Source organism: Lontra canadensis, unplaced genomic scaffold, assembly GCF_010015895.1.
Source record: "Lontra canadensis isolate GAN:19392208 unplaced genomic scaffold, GSC_riverotter_1.0 scaffold50, whole genome shotgun sequence".
NCBI lineage: Eukaryota > Metazoa > Chordata > Mammalia > Carnivora > Mustelidae > Lontra > Lontra canadensis.
In genome coordinates this window covers 5,034,860-5,045,909 of record NW_022631044.1, presented here as the reverse complement: position 1 = coordinate 5,045,909, position 11,050 = coordinate 5,034,860, and the positions used below count along the sequence as shown (strand labels likewise).

Genomic DNA, 11,050 nt, shown 5'->3' with positions numbered 1-11,050 from the left:
TCGGTGTTACCTTTGGGAGAAGAGGAGAGTGTTTGGCTAAAGCTGAAGAGAGCATTTACTCGATACAGAGACTCTCTATGCGAAAGCAAGACTACCTGCAGGAAAATACAAGGCCTCTCAAGGATTTTTTTCAATCCTATGATTCAGGGGTTAATAGATTATTATATTTGGCTAATTATTAATTTAATTCAGGGCTAGGCAGGCAAACAAGGACATGCCCAAGGGAAAGGCTCTAAAAATTCCTATGTAGAGACACATGTGCATCAGGCAGTCATTGAATAAAAAGGAAATTGTTTGTGAGATTAAACCCAGTTTAAAGGTGGAGTCAGTTGGCACAAACCTCACATCGGTGTATACAACACAAGATCTATCTCAGGCTCCAACCCTGCCCCCACCCCAGCATACAACAACACTGTGCTAATAAAAGAACAGACTCTAGAACCTCAGAGGAGTTCAAGGTGACATTGTCAAAGAGAGTTTCCTGCTGTGGAGACCGAGGTCCAGAAGGGACTCACCCTCACACATACTGCTTATAAATAGCAGAATAGGGATTATACACTGAGTTCTTGGCTTCAGACAGTGACTCATCTCTCCTGTGTGTACTAAGAAAGGATTTGAACTCATCTCACTGTATTTGAGAAGTGATGGCCTGCAAAGTATCCTTAACCTGGCCTAGTTCACCAATAAATAGGTTGATGCCCCAGAGGGATCAGGAAGTGAGGTCTTCTGTTGCCACAAAAAACTCCCCTCCTGATCTGACCGTACCCTTCTAGTGATTCCTATGGTTATTCCTAAAAACCCTCAAGAAATATTGTCTAAAATTCATATTTTAGATGGAGGGATAATAGATCCAGAGGGATAATAGATTTAAGTCATTAATGGCTTTTGGTCAGTGGTGAGCCTATAAGCAGGAAACATTAAGGGTCCCCAGAAAAAGAAAGACAAGGAATAGCTTTTCTGCCATAAGAAAAGTCACCTAAGGGTGCTTGGGTGGCTCAGTTAAGCATCTGCCTTCAGCTCAGGTCACGATCCCAGGATCCTGGGATCAAGTCTCACATCAGACTCCTTGCTTAGCGGGGAGCTTGCTTCTCCCTCTGCCCCTTCCCCTGCTTGTGCTGTCTTTTACTCTCTCTTTCTCAAATAATAAATAGAATTTTAAATAAACAAAACATAAAACAAAGAAAAGTCATTGTAGGCCCCCAGCCATTTTGTGATCTATGCCTGACCAGTACTACTTTCTCAGAACATTCTTGAGTTACCTTTGTAGGATCTAAACCCCTTTGAGTACTCGGATACCAAACCAACTAAAGCCAGAGAACTGGTGATGTTGACTCTTGCAGGCCCTGGTGACTCTGACCTGGACCTCAAAATGACTTTCGCTCCAATCCCAATTCCTGAATTCCCCATTGTGCAAGCCCCCTTCATGAACATGTCTGCATCTTTAACTTAAATCTTCCCTGGTGTGGTTGTCCAAGGAAATACTGTTTGGAGAAACAGCCCGATATATCAGGATATTTCTCCCTTACTTGTTGGAAGTAAAACCCTTCCTTTTCCTATTCTTTGGCTTGATTGTGTCTTTGGGCTTGACACTCACCAAGAGGCAAGCCCAGTTTCAGATAATAAGCCCATCAGATATTTCTGTAGTGATATTTAGCTGGGTGGAACGTAATATATGTAGTAAAAAGAGAAGTGGGTTTGGGGGCACCTGGGTGGCTCAGTGGGTTAAAATTTCTGCCTTTGGCTTGGGTCATGATCTCAGGGTCCTGGGATCGAGGCCCACATCAGGCTCCCTGCTCAGCGGGTAGCCTGCTTTCCCCTCTCTCCCTGTCTCTCTCTCTGCCTACTTGTGATCTCCATCTGTCAAATAAAGAAATAAAAATTGAAAAAAAAAAAAAAGAGAGAGAGAGAAGTGGATTTGAAATTGGATTTTGAACAGCAGAGCCTGTTTTCAAAAATATATTGTAAAACCTTAATCTAATCTAACTTAATCTAATCACATGTATTTATTATAAAGTCCATCAATTAAGATCAATGGGGTTGCTTAAAAAAATTATTAATTTGGGGTTGGAAAAGACAGGTGCCAGCTCAGAAAGGCATAATATTTAAATGAGGAATTTTCTGTATAATCTGAAAGGGTCATTGTATAATCAATTCTAGAAAACTGGAATCAAAAATCAGTAGTTAGCTTTGCGCAGTGGCAGTATTGTGGCCAATGAGGTTTATCCGAGGCGCGATTATTGCTAATTGAAAAATCAGTAGTTAGTCTGGTGTCTCCTAACTAGTTGCATGCACCAAACAATGTTCATAGGATCTTCTACTGGGGAGAGAGAAGACAGTATTAAAACTTCAACTATTCATAGTTAATCTCATTTTTTTTTTAAAGATTTTGTTTATTTATTTGACTGACAGAGATCACAAGCAGGCAGAGAATCAGGCAGAGAGAGAGAGAGGAAGGGAAGCAGGCTCCCTGCTGAGCAGAGAGCCCGATGCGGGGCTCGATCCCAGGACCCTGGGATCATGATCTGAGCCGAAGGCAGAGGCTTTAACCCACTGAGCCACCCAGGCGCCCCATTAATCTCATCTTTTAAAACACAAATTTTTGTATCTATGTTATATATAACTTATTTATGTATGTAATTTATAAATAAATTTACAGGTATTGAGGGATTGCTTAATTTTTTTATTGAGAGGATGTATGGAGCATGGATAGAGATAATGTGAGGCCCTCTCCATGGCTGGGAGAGACCTGGAACTGGTTAGATGTCCCTTCTTATTCTGCATAATTGAATTTAACACTGACTTCAAATTACAAGGGAAATCTTCTGGGCCAGTGCCAAAAAAAATTTTAGAGGTCAGGCAGGACTAGTTTCTATTCTAGGGTGACTGACAGTCCTAGCGTGCCTGGGATTGTCCTGGTTCTAACACTGACAGCCGCATGTCCCAGGACTCTAATGCCTGGCCACTCCTCATCCAGCTTTACTGCTTGGAAACCATGATCTTTGGGTGAATTACTGATCTTGTTAACCCCAAATTTCTTCATCTATGAGGAAGAGATAACAGGAGCACCTATCACATGGTTCTTTTGAACACTGAATGAGATAATCCTCATTGACCAATTCAGAGAAGCAGGGGAAGGCAGGACAGGGGACAGTGGAGAGAGCTCATGGGCAGGGGATGCTGGATCAGCACCTTTGCCCGCTTCTGTTCAACCATTCTCAGGGTGTCAGAACCCCAATCCCTCCCTTGATTCTCAGTGTTTGTTCATTAGTTGAGATTGACGGTACTCCTACTCCTGAATTTTCACATCACCTAGTATTGACAGGTAGGGAACACTTCTCCCAAGAGCTTCTCACTTTCAGGAAGCCCCGCTCATTGCCTTGTCCTGCTGTGTCCTTGAGGGAGGAGGACACAGAGGAAACTATGTTATTCCTCTGACCTTCCTGACATTGACCCAAGCTTTCCATACTTGTAAGAAGCCAAAGGAGTAGACATTTCTTTTCTTTTCTTCTTCCTTCCTTCCTCCCCTTCCTTTTTTCCCTCCTTTCTCCTTCCTTCCTTTACCTCCTCCTCTCCCTCATCCCTCCCTCTCCTCCTCCCCCTTCTTCCCCCCACCCTTTGGTATCAGAACTGCAGGACTAGAATTCTGCTGCGTCCACTGTGAGAGTCACGTGACTTTGAACAACTTTACTTAAACTTTCTGAGTTTTTGTTTCCTCATTCATAATGGGGGGAAGAAAGAATACTATATCCATAGAGTTATTAAGAGGATTAAATAAATTAGGTGACTCAAAGCACAGCACTGGGCTTGCAAACTTTTTTTTTTTTAAGAAATAGGTACAAATATGGAAAAACCCAAGATGATCTTGATAAGGTTCTGAGTCAAAACAATAGGATTAAAACACTTTTTTTTTTCTAAGTAACAAACATCTAACAAAATACACAGACCACTTTCTCAAATATGTTAAAAACACTCCTACATATTTAATTTCCTTTATTAAAGGGATCCCTAGAAAGAAGACTAGGCAGAATACGGGAAGAAAAGAGCCAGAACTATCAAGGGACGGGTGCCTGTGTCCTGGGGCCCCCCCGACGCTGGACAACAGCTGAGGTCTCACGTACTGCACATACTGCGGAACACTGAGAAATACCCTCTCCAAACGCCCTCTGCAATGAAGTGCGAACGCGGTCTGCAACACTTTCAGCTGCTGCGTTAAGGAGAAACGTGGCTAGAAGAGATTTTATAAGTAGCTGTTGAACCCTTTCTTGCTCACCTTGAGTTTTGTGCCAATTTGGAAACCAGGAAACACTGGGATATGCATGCTGACCTGGAGGCTATAAAACACATCCTCCCAAAGATTGGCAGGAGACGCAAAAACACTGGAAAAGGCTCAGTGAAACTTGAGGGATTTATGGTCGCGTTAGCGGCATCCAAATATAGCTTAGGCACTTAGGAGGTTAACGATTTTATGGAAGAGAGTTCAGATCAAAAATTCATTCTTTAGGTCCACGGGCTATGTGGACTTATGATTTCTATGGATTTAGATGGAATCAGGCTAGAGAACATTAAAAGACAAACTCTGGAATGTGAAAATTGCCTGATATGAAGTTTCCTAGAGGTAGAGAGTGAGTTGCAATCTTCCCTTTCGGTGATGTTTACACCACAATGTGAGTAACTGGCCCTCGATGTTGAAAAAAAATGGGGCTCATTCTCTCTCTTCTCTGGGGTGGAGTCCATAATGGGATGGGGTAGGGATAAATGAAGAAGACAATGGAGTGAAAAGAGGTGAAGGGGAGGGAGGGGAAGAAGAGGGAAGGAGAGAAGGGAGCTTGGCAAGAAAAGTAGAATAGGAAAAATATTGATTTCAGGTTGATGGTTTTGGATTTTCAAGTGTCCAAACTAGCCACTGCTTTTAGCTTCCATGGCATCCCAGGGAAATATATAAATAGTCTTAATCCTGAAATAACTATTGCACAGGGAGCAAGCATCAGATACTTAAGATCTGTGAACAAAGAAGATGGCTAACATGGGTGGCAAACACAACACGGGACTTACACAGGCTGAATTTGTGTAACATCTGCGAGCTTTATGGGATGTAAGCACTTCCTTCAATTGTGTTCCTCAACTGAGGATGCCTTATGCATGAGTCAAGGTTACAAGCTTCCATTTAATTTTCAGGGTGAAATAACTCAAGCTCTTTGATTACCGAATGTTATATATTCTTTGATGTCCATCAGCTACTTTCTAACAGACTAAGCACCAAAAATTTGGCTCAGTTTAGGTCTGAAGAGTAAAATAAAACAGCCATTCCTTTAAAGTCAACATCCTCATGGGGATGACTAAAGTGTAGAACAAAATAAGGATTTGGTTAATTGTGCTTTTGAGTCTCATACACAGTGGACACTATACTTTGGAGTCTTTTCAGCTCTGCCAGAACAATGTTCTTCCATAGAATACTTTACAATCAGAGTTTTCTTTTATGTGGCCCACTACTAATGATACTCAGTTGTGGTATAAAATAAGTATAGAAAATAAAGTCCATAGTATCCTAGTCCTCTCTTGGGATTTCTACCCAAGAACCTCCCACCAACATCTTCTTTTCTTTTTTTTTTTTTTTTTAAGATTTTATTTATTTATTTGACACAAGTAGGCAGAGAGGCAGGAAGCAGACTCCCTGCTGAGCAGAGAGCCCGAGGCAGGGGTCCATCCCAGGACCCTGAGAACATGAGCTGAGCTGAAGGCAAAGGCTTAATCCACTGAGTCACCCAGGCGCCCTAACATCTTCTTTTCACAGAAGCATCCAAACTCATTTCCATCTCTGCCAACAGATTTGACCAGACATAATATATAGAGCTATTTAAAAGTCAGCCTATATGTTAATTAATTGAATTTAAATAAGAATAAATAAATAAATAATTTTTAAAAGTCAGCCTAATCAAATAATAAATAAATAAAAATGTACTTGGTATCTACAGTGACAAAAAGTACAAAGATTTAAATGTTCTATCTGCATTGTAGAGAACTATTCAAAATAGGGGTCGATATTCAACCTTTGACATAAAAAAATTTAAACATTTCACTGTTACTAAGCAATGAAATCTTGAAACACCTTAGCGAGAGGTAATAGCTTGGACTTTGGTAAAATGTTAAATCCTTAGCCTGACATATCAGGTGATCATGATCTTGTGCTAACGTATGCCTCTCTCTACTATGAACAGTCGTTCAACATGCACATACTGCCTGCTCCAGATTTATGTAGAGTTCCTGTTTCCCGAGCTCATATTGAGCACTCCTCCCTTATGTTCTCAGGCTTATTATATTCATTTGGCATGACCTTCTGTTTCTTTCCCTTCCTTCAAAAGTTCGCTCTTCCAGAGCCAGTGCCAATTTCACTTCCAGTTTCTCTGAACAACTCCTTCCCTCCAAGCTAGCATATTTCTCATCAGTATAGTTCATTTGGAAAAATAAATAAATAAAGGAAGCATTTACTTTCTTGACACGTCTTTCTAAATATTAGTTCTGCATGTAGTTATTATGTCTATTCTCACCAACCCTGTTTTAAGTGTTTCAGGATTGGGAAGCATGATCTTCACTGAGTTCAAATTAACTGACTAGCTGTGTCTACTACGAGATGTCCTTATAACATCTGGAGCATACTCTGTCATGGACTTACAGTCCATCCGTATGGATGGAAATATAAATTTTTGGCAATCCATAAGACTTTAACTCACCAGACAGTAAGTGTGATCAATTAGGTAGAAGTTATGAAAAATAGACCTTGAAACTCTCTACTAAACAAGCAGGTTACAGACTCTATAAATTCTTAAAGAATTTTTTTAAACCAATGAAGAATTTTTTTTTAAACCAATAAAATCTTCCTGGGAGGACATAAAATCCACCATTATTTCTAAACTTAAAGCTTATTAATAAGCCTCCCATTAGAACTATACAAGTTAAGTTTTCTATCTTCCATTGCACTAAGTATTTTAAACCAAAGATATTGCAATTACTAGCTTGTGTTTGTAAAAGCAGAAAACTAATAGTAAGAGTAATTTAGCTTTGGGTGTTTCTTTGAAGGATCCAAGACTGGCTTACCATGTGTCATTCTAACTAGTACAGATTACTTTTGTTGACTAGCATTTTTGTTTATTTTCTAAGTTTGTAGGTTTGTTTCTGGATCCACAAGAAAGGGGATTTAAAAATAAGCCATGGCCAGCCTGGATAGGAAGAGACTACATGAGCCCATGCTGGTACAAGTCTTTTCTCATTCCTTTTCCAACCCAGCATTCCCTCCACTCCTCTGCCTCCATGGATTTCCCTTAGTTTCTTTATTCTGCAAGGGCACTTGGTGCTCGTAACTTTCCAAGTTAGGAGACCTGGCCTTGGCCACGAGGTCTCAATATATCATCAGGTCATTGTTCGGTGCTGGTTTCAGCTTTTCTTAATGGTGCACTTTCCCAGGCAGCTTTTTCATACATCATTAAACAGCAACTCTAACGCTTGTGCCCCCTTCCTGATTTAACGTAGATAGTAATGTTTAAGATTACATTAAACACCACACATGCTCTTCGCCACTTGAGCAACTTCGTGGTAATGAACAGTCAATATACCTCTAAATTAAGGCTCCACAAAGCTCGAAAGATTGGTCTTTCAGAAAAGGTACAACTATAATGCTAGATAATGAATTTCCTAATAACCTGAGTTTGGGGGTCCCCTTTTCTCTTTTCTAGTGACTTCAGAATCTAAAATGCAAAAACTGTATAAAAAGCAAATAAGAAAGTGACTGCATTGTCAACTATGGATCCAGAGTCGTTCAGATCAGCATTTACTGAGAATGTCATCTAGGAGGGGAGCAGGGAAGTAACAAACACAGGGACACTGCCTTCAAGGAGCCCAAAAACAATCAGGGAGAAAAGAAAGAGGTATAAGAAAGCTTGTAATAACACCTACCTCTAGGCAACTATCTGTAGCTGCAAACTACAGGTTGGAACCTCCTTCGTAGTACTTTGTATTCTAAAGTCATCTGGAAATACAGCTGTTTTCCCCATTAGATTGGAAATTATCAGTGGGCAGGGGTTGTTTTATGAATCTTTGTGTTTCATGCCTAGAATGTTAGCTAAAACACTCTAGAAACTAACAAGTATATGTTGAACTAATCCAACCATGGTGGCAGGTAGAATGAAAGCAAGAAAAGCTTGGGAGGTATGATGTGGGAAGCCTTGCAAAGCACAAAGATTCACCAGGAAATACTTGCTAAGTGCAAAGAAACTGGTATTTTCTTTTCAGTGTTACTTGTCTACAAAATGCATCACCTAACTGAAAGTAGAGAACACGTTCTAAGAAGATAAGCATTCTCACTAAGCAACTAGAATGCTAAAGAGTGAAGCTGCCTAAGTTACACACCGTGAGTTCTGATGTTTCCACCAAAAGATACTCCTATAATCGTGAACTTTCTGCTCAAAAGCTTTTCCCTACTTTTACATGAGGGCTCCCCCTGCTCTACTTCCTAGGCTTCTGGAAACTGGGAAAGAGTAAGTATCTGCAGCAGCATAAGAAATGGCATTTGTCTGGATCATGCATGCAAACACACAGTTCTTCCAGGATTATTCAGATAGGTGAAGTTGTGGTTTGAAATATCCAGATAATATTTACCAAATTTTATCTTTCTTATGTTATTGGTTGGGCTGAAGTGACAGTGACTGAAGATGGAAATGTTAGAAGTCTTGGAAAGTTTCAGATGACCTAGGGAAAGGGAGATTTTCCCAAAGACCCACAACTCTAGCAAATAAGATTTGAGGCTTCCCCAGCAGCAGATTCTATTCCTGAGTAGGAACCTCTCATGCATTCTGGTAAACTCTCCTTAAAAGCACTCTGGGGGCACCTGGGTGGCTCAGTCAGTTAAGCATCCCACTCTGGATTTCAGTTCAGGTCAGGATCTCAGAATCACAAGATTGATGCCCACATAGGGCTCCCAGCTGGGCATGGAACTTGCTTAAGATTCTCTCTCTTCTCTCTCCCATTCTCTCTCTCTTCCTCCAGGAAAAAAAAAAAAAAAAAAAAAGACACTCTGAATGCAAAAGTTAGGGATTGTATCTGATTTTTGATCATATAATAATTGTATCATATTTTTGATCATATAATAATGCTCCTGTGATATCCTATCCTCAATACGCTTTGAGCAACAGCCTTTAAATTATAAATGCTAGGAGCAGAAATTTCTCTTCCCCATAGTATTTAATTGCTAAAGACCTATGGCTTTCTCTCCCAAGGGTAGCTAACCTATAACCAACCCAACAACTGTGTACATATATAAAGTTCACACTTCTGTTTTCTTAATTAAATGGCTGCCACTTATTCATGAATACAGCCAATATTTATTGAGCATCTACTATATTCCAGGTACTGAGCTGGGCCTCTGTCAGATGAAGGAATAAATCACAGTGTGGAAAACAGACAGCCATGGCTTGTCTTTTTCCCTCAGGCCCAAAACAGAGAATCCCCGGGACTAAATAAAGCAGGGCTGTCCTACCACAAACCTGGCAGTTGGAGACTTTTCTTTTTAGTTGGAGACTTTTGAAGCCACTTAACTTTGGTGGTAGAATCCACTCGATCCCACTCTCAACCGTTCTTAGAAAGATGTAAAAATATACACCTAATTTTCAACAAAAGGGGCAGAATTCACATTTTTTTTTTTACAAGTAATACCTATATGCAAGCACAATTTCATTAATTTCCCCAGGTGATTAATTTTATAGAATGCTGATTGGTGGCATATTTTCTTTCCTGGCACTTCTTGGAATATTTGAAATACAGTTCCCTTACTATTAATTTATAATAAGATTGATTGAAAGAAAATACTATGTGACAAATGCAACCAGAGGAGTTCCATGAAGGAAGGGGTAAGAAATGGCGTCCATGTTTTTCACTGTTTCTATCCCTCAGCACCTCTGTGGTTCCATAAATATGTATATGATATTTTATGATATTATCATAAGTATTAATATTAATAATGTAAATTTAATATTAGATATAATATTATCTATATATTCTGTATAGTCAACTTTGAAAAATTCCTTGCCTACCTTGGTCTGTAAAACCATTTACCTAAGATACTTGAAAAGCCTGAGGTGTGCTGCTTTAGGCTTCAGTTCATGCTTTGCAGTTCCCTCCTGTGAGAAATCTGCTACAGGTGGCCCTTGGATCCTTTCTGTGATTGGTGGCTACCCCACATCACCAACTGGTATCCTGGCAGCTTGTGTCTTCCTCTGGTTATGGAACATTCTGTTATCATAGAAGATGACGTGGGTGCTTCTCACTCAGATAGTCCAGCCCCAAAATCCCCCTCAAAAAATCATTTCTAAGCCTACTGGAAGGCTAGAGAGAAGCTTACTTTATGTTTTGAAAAGCTTATCATTTTCCTTCTCTTTTTGGTTTCACCTTTATTTTTTTTCCTCTCTTGGGAGAGTTACCTTCTGTGTCTCTTGAGTCCTTCAATGCCCTTGTTTTTAATCTTCCCATTCTCCCAGCAGTATATTTCTGTATGATGCTCTCTCTCTCTCTCTCTTTTTAATTAGGAAGGGGAAGGGGGCAGGTGTGTTATGCTCTTTGAACATTCCTATATGATCATTAACAATATTTTTATCACATTCAATTTAATTTAACAAATATGTATGGAGTGAATGCAGCATGCCCTGTGGTAGGGAGATTGGAAGATACAAGGGTGAGAAAGGCTACTGTGGAACTTTCTCTCAGGGAGCCACCTGCTTAGCAGAAGACAATCATTCACACTAGTTAAAGCCTAACATGTCAGGATAGCATAAGTGCTATGAAAGGCTTGTGGCACCAAAGATAAGGGATTATGTCCATCTGAAAGGATTGCAGATTGTTTCACAAGTTAAAGATTTGCACTATGTGCATAAATCAAATCATGTTGTACACCTAAAATTAATACAATGTTATCTATTAATTATATTTCAATTAAAGAGAGATAACAGGGGCGCCTGGGTGGCTCAGTGGGTTAAGCCTCTGCCTTCAGCTCAGGTCATGGTCCCAG

The 11,050-nt window shown here is 40.0% G+C and overlaps 1 pseudogene; it reads left to right on the top strand.

Annotated features, from left to right (window-relative positions):
* The first annotated feature begins 2,183 nt into the window (after positions 1–2,183).
* Positions 2,184–2,361, top strand: LOC116877249 (annotated as a pseudogene).
* Positions 2,362–11,050: the final 8,689 nt, after the last annotated feature.